The sequence below is a fragment of the Scyliorhinus torazame genome, chromosome 12 (assembly GCF_047496885.1).
Source record: "Scyliorhinus torazame isolate Kashiwa2021f chromosome 12, sScyTor2.1, whole genome shotgun sequence".
Classification (NCBI taxonomy): Eukaryota; Metazoa; Chordata; class Chondrichthyes; order Carcharhiniformes; family Scyliorhinidae; genus Scyliorhinus; species Scyliorhinus torazame.
Window position 1 is genome coordinate 77,166,134 of NC_092718.1, and position 13,588 is coordinate 77,179,721.

Sequence of the window (13,588 nt, forward strand, 5' to 3'; positions counted from 1 at the left end):
GGACCACATAGCTGAGGATGGCTAAGCGGTTCGTGCTGAACACACACTTCTCCTTGTTGTAAGTGAGGTTTAGGAGAGTGGCGGTGAGGAGAAATTTAGCAAGGTTGGCGTCGTGGTCCTGCTGATCATGGCCGCAGATGGTGACATTGTCTAGGTACGGAAACGTGGCTCGCAAACCGTACCGGTCGACTATTCGGTCCATCTCCCTTTGGAAGACCGAGATCCCGTTAGTGACGCCGAAGGGGACCCTAAGGAAGTGATATAGATGGCCGTCTGCCTCAAAGGCGGTGTATGGCCGGTCCGATTTACGGATGGGGAGCTGGTGGTAAGCGGATTTCAGGTCAACCGTTGAGAAGACCCGGTACTGTGCAATCTGGTTAACCAGTCAGATATGCGTGGGAGGGGGTACGTGTCGAGCTGCGTGTACCGGTTTATGGTCTGGCTGTAGTCCATGACCATTCGGTGTTTCTCCCCAGATTTAACCACGACCACCTGAGCTCTCCAGGGGCTGTTGCTGGCCTCGATGATGCCTTCCCGAAGCAACCGCTGGACTTTGGACCTGATGAAGGTCTTATCCTGGGTGCTGTACCGTCTGCTCCTGGTGGCGACGGGTTTGCAATCTGGAGTTAGATTAGCAAAGAGGGAAGGTGAGTCGAGCTTTAGGGCCGCGAGACCGCACACAGTAAGGGGTCTGATGCGCAATCAATTACACTCAAGACAAAGTGATTCATAACTTAAGGCTTTAATCCACTAGAACTCTTACCCCAGCAGCTTCGATACAGAAAGTGAAGGCTGCTGGGACGGCACCGTTTCTTATACCCCGCCTGTCAGGGCGGAGCTACGTACAACAGCCAATGGTAGACTCCTGGGTCTGACCAATGGTTATCAGCCTCTTGGGTGCCGCAATACCTGGTACTACCACAGGGTGGTAAGGGCCCACCGAATTTAAGGGTTAGGCTCTGGAGGTTGCACTGGAACTCCAGGCCGAGGATAAGTGCAGCGCAGAGGTTAGGGAGAACGTAGAGGCGGAAGCCGTGGAATTCGACGCCCTGGACCGTGAACGTGGCCGTGCAGTACACCCGGATCACGACGTAATGGGATCCGGAGGCCAGGGAGATTTTTTGATTGGCAGGGTGTATCGTGAGGGAGCAACGCCTTACCGTACCCGGGTGTATAAAGCTCTCTGTGCTCCCGGAGTCCAGCAGGCAAGAGGTCACATGGCTGTCGACTTTCACGCTGGTGGATGCGTTGGTCAGGTTGTGCTGGCGAGACTGGTCAAGTGACATGGAGGTGAGCCTTGGTTGGTCGTCGGGTAATGGGGCGGCCATTGAGTTCAGATCTTGGAACGCTGGTGGTGTCCATGTGCTGAGGGGTAGACAAGATGGCGGCGCCCGGAGATCGTGGGGGTTACAAAATGGCGGCACCCATGGAATGCACGTGTTACACTGAGGGGAAGATGGCGGCGCCCACTGATCGCACATGGTCTGGGGATGAGGAGAAGATGGTGGTGTCCATTGTCTGTGACTGGGGGATGTTGGGACGATCGCGGCCACTGAGCGGGCCTGGCACACTGCGGCAAAGTGGTCCTTCTTCCCGCAGGCTTTACAAAGGGCAGCGCAGGCCGTGCAGTGTTGGCGGGGGTGCTTTTGCTGGCCGCAAAAGTAGCATTGGGGCCCCCCGGGGTTTGCTGGCTGGCGCATAGCGCAGGCGTATTGGGGGGGCAGTGCCCCCGCTGGGGCGGATGCCTGTGAGGTCCATGAAGCATAGGAGGGGTGGACCGCGTGGTTGGGGGCGTAGGACTGGATGTTGCGCAGGGCGACCGTCATGGAGAGCGCTAGCGTTTTAGTCTCTGTGAGGTCGCGCGTGGCCCCTTCGAGGAGCCGCTGATGTCTGATATCTGACCCAATTCCAGTTACAAAGGCGTCCCTCATAAGGAGGTCTGAGTGTTCCTTAGCTGTAACGTCCTGGCAGTCACAGTCCCGGACTAGTGGGATTAGGGCCCTCCAGAAGTCTTCTATGGACTCACCCAGTAGCTGAGAACGAGTTGCGAGCGCCTGCCTGGCGAAGAGCGTGTTTGTCTTCTGCTCGGAATTGTCCTTGAGTCGAGTCATGGCTTCGGCGTAGTTTGGCGCATCCTGGATCAGCGAGAAGACTTTGGAGCTCAGCCTGGAAAAAAGATCTGGATCTTCTGAGCCTCTGGAACTGGGGTCGGCGCCGCGTTGATCTCCGCTTCAAAACAAGCTAGCCAGTGCTTGAAGTCCTTTCTGGCGTCGCTTGAGTGTGGATCCAGCTGCAGGCGATCTGGTTTAATACGGAGGTCATCCTTTGAAACTGATGCTAATAATTTGAGGCACGATCAATTTGACTAAAGTCAAAAGTTGAATCCAAACTGAGGCTTTATTGGTATCAGGGGCACGATTCTCCGACCCCCCCCACCGGGTTGGAGAATCGCCGGGGGCTGGCGTGAATCCCGCCCCCGCCGTGTCCCGAATTCACCGCCACCAGAGATTCGGCGGGGGCGGGAATCTCGCCGTGCCGGTCGGCGGGAATCACGCCGGTCGGTGGGCCCACCCCCAGCGATTCTCCGGCCCGCGATGGGCCGAAGTCCCGCCGCTGTCAACCCTCTCCCGCTGGTGTGGATTGAACCACCTTTTGAACGGCGGGAGCAGACGGCGCGGGCGGGCTCCAGAGTCCTGGGGTGGGCACGGGGCGATCTGGCCCCGGGGGGTGCCCCCACGGTGTCCTGGCCCGCGATCGGGGCCCACCGATCCGCGGGCAGGCCTGTGCCGTGGGGGCACTCTTTTTCTTCCGCCTTCGCCATGGTCTTCACTATGGCGGAGGCGGAAGAGACCCCCTCCTCTGCGCAGTCGCGGGGATGCGTGAGCGGCCGCTGATGCTCCCGCGCATGCGTCGCCCGGCGAAGACCTTTCGGCGCCGGCTGGCGTGGCGCCAAAGCCCTTTCCCGCCAACCGGCGGAGCGGAAACCACTCCGGCGCGGGTCTAGCTCCTCAAGGTGAGGGCTTGGCCCCTAAAGGTGCAGAGAATTCCGCACCTTTGGGGCGGCCCGACGCTGGATTGCTTCCCGCCACTCCATCATGCCGGAACCCCCCACCCCGCCGGGTAGGGGAGAATTGCGCCCCAGATGTGTGGCCTCCCACAGCAGCTGGCGAAATTGCTGCGAGCTGGAGGACACGCATATTTATACCCAGCCTCCTGGGCGGAGCCAGCAGGCAGGGGTCACAGGCGAATCTGTAGTGCAGGTTCTACTGTCCATCCTCTAATATAGGTACAGCAGTGGTTTACCACACACAGGAACAGGCCCTTCGGCCCTCCAAGCCTGTGCCGACCATGCTGCCCGTCTAAACTAAAATCTTCTACACTTCCTGGGTCCGTATCCCTCTATTCCCATCCTATTCATGTATTTGTCAAGATGCCCCTTAAACGTCCCTATCGTCCCTGCTTCCACCGCCTCCTCCGGTAGCGAGTTCCAGGCACCCACTACCCTCTGCGTAAAAAACTTGCCTCGTACATCTCCTCTAAACCTTGCCCCTCTCACCTTAAACCTATGCCCCCTAGTAATTGGCCCCTCTACCCTGGGAAAAAGCCTCTGACTATCCACTCTGTCTATGCCCCTCATAATTTTGTAGACCTCTATCAGGTCGCCCCTCAACCTCCGTCGTTCCAGTGAGAACAAACCGAGTTTATTCAACCATTCTTTAATTGACAGCCAGCCCGTGTCCAGATTTTGTAAATCATCTCCCAGGGCTCTGAGGGCATTTGTGCAGAGCCGTTGGCTATCTCTGGCACAAACCATTATTGACAAAATCTGAACACCATCCATTGGGTGCAGACTGAAATGCCTTTTAACCCTTCTATCTGATTCCACGTGGCTAAGCCCCCCTTCTTTGGATGTGGGAGGTCTTTAGACCATCTGTCCATCTTATCAGGGTCAGCTGGAGTATGTAGCCAGTGTTGTGTGTATCGAGATCTGCAGGTAGTCACATTATCAGCATCTCGCGTTTCCAACGCCTCCACCTTAACCCTTTTAGTTCGTAAAGGTGCTAGCTTAGGAATTTGCTGTGTCACAGCAGAGCTGGCACTAGGAGTGTCATTTCCATGGTAACCAGACGTGTCAGGATCACCCTCATCACTGTCCTAATCAGAGCTGAAAGGCTCCCTTTGTTCTTGACCACGTGGCGTGAAAGCATCTTTGGAGATTGCTTGCATGCGTTTGCATTGCAGCTGCTTTGCGTTTTTAAAGGTTTTAGATCGTTTGTCAATGACCTGTAACGGATTTCCAGGTGAGAGATTGTGGTGAATGAATTTCACCTAATGCGTGAGTTGTCTGTACTGTCTGTATAATGATGTGACCCATGACCTGGAAGTGATGATACGGGCTACTTCCAGGTACTGTACTGGAACCCCGGTGGGCTCCGCCTCTGGCTCCACCCTCACCGGGGCCATATATAGTCCGGCCACCTGTGGGTGGCACTCATTTGTACAGCTGACTCTGGCAGGCGAGTTCATGGATATTAGAGCCCAATGTTCACTCGTTCTCACGGTCTCACAGTGAATTGACGGTATAACGATTTAATATCCATCGACAGCATCATGGAAGCCGCTCTAAAGCCAGATAAGCTCGAACTCGACGCTCGCGCGTCAGGAGCCAAAGAGATCTTCGAACATTGGCTTCGCTGCTTCGAGGCCTACCTCTACTCCTCCACAACGCCTCCCACTGAAACCCTCAAGCTGCGACTCCTCCACGCACGGGTGAGCCATCGAATCTCTGTGATGATCGAGAAAGCGGCCACGTACGAGGCGGTGGTCACAACCCTCAAGGCGCATATCGTGAAGCCTGTAAACGAGGTGTACGCCCGACATCTCCTCACGACTCGCCATCAACGCGCTGGGGAATCGCTAGATGAGTACCTGGAGAAACTGACCCTACTCGCGAGGAACTGCAGCTACCGGGATGTGATGGCGGAGGAACACATGAACCTACAGATCCGGGACACCTATGTGGCTGAGGTCCGATTGAACTACATCAGGCAGCGCTTGCTGGAAAACGGGACCACTGACCTCTGGTTCACGGTAAAGCTAGCTACCTCGTTAGAGGTGGCCTACCAGAACCTCAGTGCGTTCCCCGCGGACCCGGCGAACCCCTCTTGGATGCCATCGTCGCAGGCCTGTGCCGCACGGCTGCCAATCCAGCCCAGGGAACCGCAGTGCTACTTCTGTGGTCAGGGTCAACACCCCCGGCAGCGTTTCCCAGCCCGCACAGCGACGTGCAGCGACTGTGGGAAAAAGGGACACTTTGCCAGAGTCTGTCTGGGCGACCTGAAGTCCAGAAATCGAACACTCACCAGGCCCGACCCGTGGACTCATGGGGACTGACCGACGGGGGCGGCCATCTTGGTCGCCATCTTCAACCCGGCCCGACACGTGCAACTCGTGGAGGCTGCCATCTTGGTCGCCATCTGCGACCCAGCCCGACACGTGCCACTCATGGGGGCTGCCATTTTGTGACCACGACACCGCCGACCACGCTGGCTATCCGCAGCTGGGCGCAGTCACCCTCGACCAGTCGCAGCTGAAGAACTTGAAAAACTCAATGGTGGTTGTCCAGGTCAACGGGCACGAGACCCCCTGCCTTTTCGACTCCGGGAGAGCTTTGTTCACCCTGACACGTTAAGGTGCTGCTCCCTTCCAATACACCCCGCATCCCAAACCATCTCCCTTGTCTCCGGATCCCATTTGGTCCAGATATGGGGGTACTGTATCGCCAATCTCGCGATGCAGGGCGCCGAGTACGCCCGTTTTAAGTTGTACGTCCTCCCTCACCTCTGCGCCCCACTACTGCTTGGATTAGACTTCCAATGCAGTCACCGAAGCCTGAGCCTACAGTTCGGCGGACCCTTGCCTCCCCCTCAGAGTATGCAGCCTCGCGACCCTCAAGGTTTCCCCCCCTTCGCTCTTTGCGATACTCACTCCCGACTGGAAGCCCATCGCCACCAGGAGCAGGCGGTACAGTTCCCAAGATATGGCTTTTATCAAGTCGGAGGTCCAGCGACTGTTGAGTGAAGGGATCATAGAGGCCAGCAACAGCCCCTGGAGAGCGCAAGTGGTGGTCGCTGAGACCGGGGAAAAGAACCGGATGGTTGTGGACTACAGCCAGACAATTAACCGGTTCACGCAACTGGATGCGTACCCCCTCCCCCGCATAGCGAAGATGGTCAATCAGATCGCACAGTACTGTGTGTTCTCCACGGTCGATCTGAAGTTGACCGACCACCAGCTCCCAATCCGCCCGGAAGAACGCCACTACACTGCTTTTGAAGCAGCCGGCTGACTCGTCCACTTCCTCAGGGTCCCCTTCGACGTCACGAACGGAGTCTCGGTCTTTCAGAGAACGATGGACTGAATGGTGGACAAGTACAGTTTGCGGGCTACATATCCGTACTTGGACAATGTCACCATCTGCGGCCATGATCAGCAGGACCATGACGTCAACCTTCAGAGGTTCCTCCAGGCCGCCCAATCCCTCAATCTTACATACAACAAAGAAAAGTGTGTCTTCCATACTACCCGACTGGTTTCCTCGGTTACGTCGTGGAGAATGGAGTCCTAGGGTCCGACCCCGACCATATACGCCCCCTCACGGAACTCCCCCCTCCCCACAGTCTCAAGGCCCTCAAACGATGCCTGGGGCTGTTCGCCTCCTACGCCCAGTGGGTCCCCAACTATGCGGACAAAGCCCGCCCACTCATTCAAACCACCACTTTTCCCCTGACGGATGAGGCCTGCTTGGCCTTCAGCTGCATCAAGGCTGACATCACCAAGGCCGCAATGCACGCGGTGGACGAGTCCGTCCTCTTTCAGGTAGAGAGCGATGCGTCACACGCCGCACTGGCCGCCACACTCAACCAGGCGGGGAGGCCAGTAGTCTTCTTCTTTCGGACCCTCCACGCTTCCGAAATCCCACACTCCTCGGTCGAGAAGGAAGCACAAGCCATAGTGGAAGACGTGCGGCATGGAGGCACTACCTAGCCGATAGGAGGTTTACCCTCGTCACCGACCAGCGGTCGGTCGCCTTCATGTTTGACAACGCACAAGAGGGCAAAATAAAAAATGACAAAATCCTGAGGTGGAGGATCGAACTCTCCACCTACAATTACGATATCAAGTATCGTCCACGGAAGCTCAACGAGCCCTCAGAGGCCCTGTCCCACGGCACATGCGCCAGCGCGCAAGATGACCGACTTCGGGCTATCCACAATGACCTCTGTCACCCGGGGGTCACCCGACTTACCCACTTTATTAAGACCCGCAATCTGCCCTTCTCCAGTCAGGAGGTCAAGGCCATGACCAGGGACTGCCAGGTCTGCGCGGAGTGCAAACCGCACTTCTACCGGCCAGACAAGGCCCGCCTGGTAAAAGGCCTCCCGGCCCTTTGAACGCCTAAGTATGGACTTCAAAGGGCCCCTCCCCTCCACCAACCATATTATATACTTTCTAACCGTTGTCGACGAGTACTCCCGCTTCCCCTTCGCTGTCCCCTGCCCCGACATGACCTCAGCCACTGTGATTAAGGCACTGCACAGCATCTTCACACTGTTCGGTTTCCCTGCTTACGTCCACAGCAACGGGGCACATCGTTCATGGGCAAAGAGCTGCGTCAGTACCTGCTCAGCAAAGGCATCGCCTCGAGCAGGACTACGAGCTACAACCCGCAGGGAAACGGGCAGGTGGAGAGGGAGAACGCGATGGTCTGGAAGGCCGTACCTCTTGCCCTCCGGCCTAGAAGTCTCCCGATTCCCCACTGGCAGGAGGTCCTCCCTGACGCCCTCCACTCCATTAGATCGCTCCTCTGCACAGCCACGAACGAGACCCCTCACGACCGCTTGTTTCTCTTCCCTAGGAAGTCCATCTCCATCTTGCTGACAACTCCGGGACCTTCTCCGGAGGCACATGAGAAGCCATAAGACCGATCCCCTGGTCGAGAGGGTCCAGCTGCTGCACGCCAACCCCCGGTACACCTACATCGTGCACCAGGACGGACGGCACGATGCGGTCTCCCTACGAGATCTGGCACCAGCTGGTTCCCCTGCCAACGCGCCCCCCTCCCTGCTGCCTACAGCCACCCCCTGCACCTCCTATGCCCCCTGGGTCTCCTGTCTTGGCCCACGCCAGCACTGCCGCCACCCGCCACCCCCTTGCCTACCCTCACCCCCCAACCGTCTCTGACACGTCGGACTGAGGCTCAAGCTCTCGACACAATGCCCCCGGAGTCATCATCGGCAACGACCGTGCCCACCGCATTGCCAGAGCTGAGGAGGTCTAAAAGAACGATCCGGCCTCCAGGCAGACTGAATCTCTAACGACCCCACTTCACCCCCGCTGGACTTGATTTTTTTAACAAGGGGTGAATGTGGTGAATGTATTTCACCTAATGCATGAGCTGTCTGTACTGTCTGTATAATGATGTGACCCATGACCTGGAAGTGATGATATGGGCTACTTCCAGGTACTATACTGGAACCCCGGTGGGCTCCGCCTCTGGCTCCGCCCTCACCGTGGCCATATATAGTCCGGCCACCTGTGGGTGGCACTCATTTGTACAGCCGACTCTGGCAGGCGAATTCATGGATAATAAAGCCTAATGTTCACTCGTTCTCACAGTCTCACGGTGAATGGACGGTATAACAGAGATAGTATGTTCCAAGCTGGAAATTCTAGTGTCCAGAATACCCTTATCTTTTAAAAGTTGTGCATTTTGTGTTTGGAGGCTGCTATTTTTGGAGAGCAGCTCATTATTTTGTAATGTTAAAAGTTGGACTGCGGACTTTGAATCCGAAAATAAACTTTTGAATTTCAGTGATTTCACTTTTAAGTTCGAATTTTTCCTTCTCTGCATTGGAATTCATGATTAGAAGAGCTTGGGTGCCACTATTAATGTCCTCAAGCTGTTTATTTTGAGTCTGAATCTCAGCATTAATGGTTCGGAGTTCGATGTTTTGAGTCTGAATCTCAGCATTAATGGTTCGGAGTTCGATGTTTTGAGTCTGGATCTCAGCATTAATGGTTCGGAGTTCGATGTTTTGAGTCTGAATCTCAGCATTAATGGTTCGGAGTTCGATGTTTTGAGTCAGAATCTCAGCATTAATGGTTCGGAGTTCGATGTTTTGAGTCTGAATCTCAGCATTAATGGTTCGGAGTTCGATGTTTTGAGTCTGAATCTCAGCATTAATGGTTCGGAGTTCGATGTTTTGAGTCTGAATCTCAGCATTAATGGTTCGGAGTTCGATGTTTTGAGTCTGAATCTCAGCATTAATGGTTCGGAGTTCGATGTTTTGAGTCTGGATCTCAGCATTAATGGTTCGGAGTTCGATGTTTTGAGTCTGAATCTCAGCATTAATGGTTCGGAGTTCGATGTTTTGAGTCTGGATCTCAGCATTAATGGTTCGGAGTTCGATGTTTTGAGTCTGAATCTCAGCATTAATGGTTCGGAGTTCGATGTTTTGAGTCTGAATCTCAGAATTAATGGTTTGAAGGTCAGACACTGTACTTTGAAGTTCCGCATTAGTGACCTGAAGGTCTTTATTTTTCTGTTTGAGGTCCGCTAGTTATTTTTGTAGCTCACGGTTTTGATGGAGCAGATAAGATCGAGAGTGATCTGAACACTGGAGTTTGTAATTTGAGTGTTGTAAAAGCGGACAAGCTGTTTGAAGCTCCATTTTAATGGCCATAACAGTGTCCTCATGGGCCCTGAGTTCAGCTGCTGAACGAATCTTACGCAATTCTCGCAAAACGACAAGTGACCATCTGATACGATTAGTTTTCCTTAAACTGGCGATCATTTGCCAAATGATTTTAACATCTTCAAAGGATCATTGGCCTTGAGTAATGTTGTATTTCAACTCAATCTCCGCAATTGCTTTTGACAAATTAAAATGCGTATTGAATTTGTAAGCTCCGTAAAGATGAATTCAGCAGACATTGATGGTAGCTGGGCTCCCTCTTGTGGCAGTGGGAATTCCTGCAGCACTTTTAGAAGAAATGGATTTATTGTCATTTTCCATAATTACTATTTGAAGGCGCGGGAACTATCTCTTGTCCCTGCCTAAGGCTTCCAAAAAAATATGAATAAGCAATTTCAACACTCACTTATCTCAGTCCCTTTTTTAAAATTTTGCTTTTGCAGGATTCTTTAGCCGGTGGGAGATACGGGGTGGGCTGAGGAACAATGAAAGAGTCTTACCTCAGTCCAGCCGGTGTTTGGATCAAAGGCTTCAGGTTGTTCGATCTGGTCTGGTCTGTGATGTTCCGGGGGCCTGTCACCTTTCAAAGGCCACACCGTCCTTCCTTTGTCCGTGCAACTCGTACATTTTCCCCGTTATCTTCTTCGGAATGTTCGCAGCGCCAGTTTTTAGATCTGAACTTTGGCTAGTGTATCTTTCATGTCGCCGCACGATATACACTACTCGTCAGATTATGAAACAGAGCTTCGTGTATGGAGTAAATTGCTTTTATTCAGTTTGAATGAGATATCTCTTGATCAGTATTTTTTACTTGCAACACAGAGCCTCTTTAAAGTTCATTTTGTCCAAGCAAATAGAGAGTACTGAGTAAATTCAATACAAATAAGAGCTCTTGATATTTCTTCTTGTTGAATACACAATACAGAAAGTTGAAAATAGAACAAAATAGCTGTTCAAAGCGACAGAACAGAAAAGTAGCTTTAGAGATTAAAGTCAGTGATTCCAGAATGGCTTGTTCAATCCCGCAAGTATTCTTTAAAGATTATTGCTGTCAATAATGCCTCTCCCCTTTCTGGCCGTGATTGGGTTAAAGTTCTTTCGTAGTTAACTCAATTCGATATGTATTTGTCCATCAAATTTTAACATGAGGTGATTTGAAATATGCCTTTCTTATGAATCTTCTCGGTTGCTATGAAAACAGTTTCTGGGAGTGTTGCCCAAAATCTTTGACTTGGTTTGTCTCGGAGGTTCTTATCTTGATTATTCTCATGTAAAACAGCATCTCTCACTGTCTGGTATATTTTACAAGAAGCCATTTTAAATCTTGGGCCATTTATTCCTTTAATTAGTTATGTACTAAAAAGGTCGATTCTTTATTAAAAAAGGTAGACTCTATCAGTCCTTGTCTCCTTCCTTCGGTGGTTTTTAAGCTGCAGGCATCTGAGTTTGTTGCCCCTAGCTGGCTGGAATCTCTCCGTCATTTCATCCAGTGTTGTGACCCTGCCGTCGGTGTAGTGGTCCCAGTCCTGTCTCCTAATTTGAAGGTGGCGTCAGTGAGCGCAGGCGTGAAGCTGTGGTTCTTGCAGATGGGGGCTTTGACGGATATTTTGGCCATGCCAAATTGTTGCCGTAGCTGGTTCGAGGTCTGGAGGGTGGCTACCAACACTGGGCTGCTGAAGTGTTTTTTGGGTGGGGATGGGAATGCCACCGTGGCGAGGGCCCGGAGCGAGGTCCCCCTGCAGGAGGCCTTCTCCACGCGCACTCACTCGGCTTCTAGCTCCTTAATCCATCCCCTTACTCGTTCTGCTCTCGCTGCCCAGTGGTAGTATTGTAGGTTTGGGTGGACTAACCCTCTCCTGGATTTTCTTTTCTGTAGGACCTTCTTTGGGATGCTACCATTCTTTCCCCCCCCCCCCCCCATACAAATGCCATGATTAGTTTGTCCAATGAATTGAAAAAGGCCTTGAGAATATAGATAGGGATAGATCTAAGTAGGAAGAGGTACCCTGTGCAGCTGGTAGTACTTAGAGTTGGAGGTATTTGTCCGTACGCTCGTCATGGGAACGTTGTACAGGAGTTTCACACGGGAGGGGAACCCCGTTCCAAGTCCGAGCCGCTCCAGTACCTCTATAAGGTACTTCCATTTGACTCTGTCGAAGGCCTTTTCGGCGTCCAGGGAGATGATCACTTCTGGTGTTCTGTCCCTGATGGGGTCATGATCATGTTCAGCAGGCGCCTGATATTTGATGTTAGCTGTCTAGCCTTGACGAAGCCCGTTTGATCCTCTGCGACCACCTCTGATACGCAAGTCTCCAGCCTTTTGGCTAGGATCTTGGCCAATATTTTGGCGTCTACGTTTAGTAGCGAGACGGGTCTGTACGAACCGCACTCTCTTGGGTCTTAATCTTTTGTAGGTATTAACGAGATTGAGGCTTGTGCTAGCGTGGGTAGCAGTGTGCCCCTCGCCGACGCGTCTGTGAACATATCCCGCAGGTCTGGGGCCAGTGCCGTCGCAAATTCTTTGTAGACGTCCGCCAGGAACCCGCCTGGTCCCGGCGCCTTCCCTGCCTGCATGGAGCTAATACTCTCCATGACCTCTACCAGTTTCAGCGGTGCTTCCAGGCCCTGTTTTCTGTCCACCCCCACAACTGGCATGTCCAGTCCATCGAGGAACTGTTTCATCCCCGAGTCCCCTGTTGGGGGCTCAGAGGTGTACAGCCCCCGGTAAAAGACCTCGAAGGTTTTGTTAACCTTGTCTGGGTCTGTTCCTAATGTGCCTCTGTTGTCTCTAATTTGCGCAATCTCTCTCCTGGCAGCCTGCTTTCTCAGCTGGTGCACCAGGAGGCGGCTGGCTTTGTCCCCGTCTTCGTATAGGGTGCCTCGTGGAGTTGGTGCACTGCTTTCCTGGTGGAGAGCAGGTCAAAGTCCATTTGTAGCTTTTTCCTCTCTGCCAGGAGCTCTACGGTCTACCTCCAGTATGGAGTCGACCAGTTGCTGCCTCGCCGCTTTCTCCTCCCTGTCTCTTCGCTCTTTGAAGGCGATAACCTCCCCTCCAATCACGGCCTTTAGTGCCTCCCGAAACATAGAGGATGCGACCTCCCCGTTTTGGTTGTTTTCCATATACTCCACTAAGGCCTGTGACACTCTCTCGTTGAAGGCCTTGTCGCCTAGTAGGGCGGTGTCCAACCTCCTTGTGGGGCGTTGGGCCCTGCCCGTTTCCAACCTCACATCCATGTAATGTAGAGCGTGGTCGGAGATTACGATTGGGGAGTATTCCGCTTTGACGAGCCCTGGAAGCACCATTCCAACCACCAGAAAGAAGTCGACCCTGGAGTATACGTTGTGCACTGGGGAGAAGAAGGAGAACTCCTTCTCCCCTGGGTGGGTGAACCTCCAAGGGTCCACCGCCCCCATTTGCTCCATAAAACGACCAAACTCCTTTGCCATGTTCGAGGCCTTCTCTGCTTTGGGGTTCGACCTGTCTGTCCTTGTGTCCTGTACGCAGTTAAAGTCCCTCCCCCATGATCAGTCGGTGCGTCGCTATTTTGGGGATTTCCGCCATGGTCTTTTTCATAAAGTCTGTGTCGTCCCAGTTGGGAGCATACACGTTAACGAGTACGACCAGTGCCCCGCCCACTGCACCGCTGACCATGATGTACCGTCCCCCTGGGCCCATAACCGTCTTCGTCGCCTTAAACATCGTCCTCCAATTGATCAATATTACCACCACCCTGGTCCTCATGCCATAACAGGAATGGTAGGTCTGTGCACCCAGCCCTTCCTTACCCGCAGTCGGTCCTGCTCTCTCAGGTGTGTCTCTTGGATGAAGA

The 13,588-nt window shown here is 53.3% G+C and overlaps 2 long non-coding RNA genes across 2 annotated transcripts in view; one reads left to right on the top strand and one right to left on the bottom strand.

The window, feature by feature from the left end:
- LOC140386497 (uncharacterized) overlaps nucleotides 1-10,855 on the bottom strand; it is a 32,544-nt gene extending 21,689 nt beyond the window's left edge. The window contains exon 1 of the long non-coding RNA XR_011933626.1: nucleotides 10,259-10,855. This is a non-coding gene — a long non-coding RNA (uncharacterized lncRNA). The remainder of the gene's footprint in view (nucleotides 1-10,258) is intronic.
- LOC140386496 (uncharacterized) lies at nucleotides 8,967-11,153 on the top strand. The gene is made up of 2 exons (XR_011933625.1): nucleotides 8,967-9,551; nucleotides 10,202-11,153. It is a non-coding gene; the product is annotated as an uncharacterized lncRNA (long non-coding RNA).
- The last annotated feature ends 2,435 nt before the right edge of the window (nucleotides 11,154-13,588 follow it).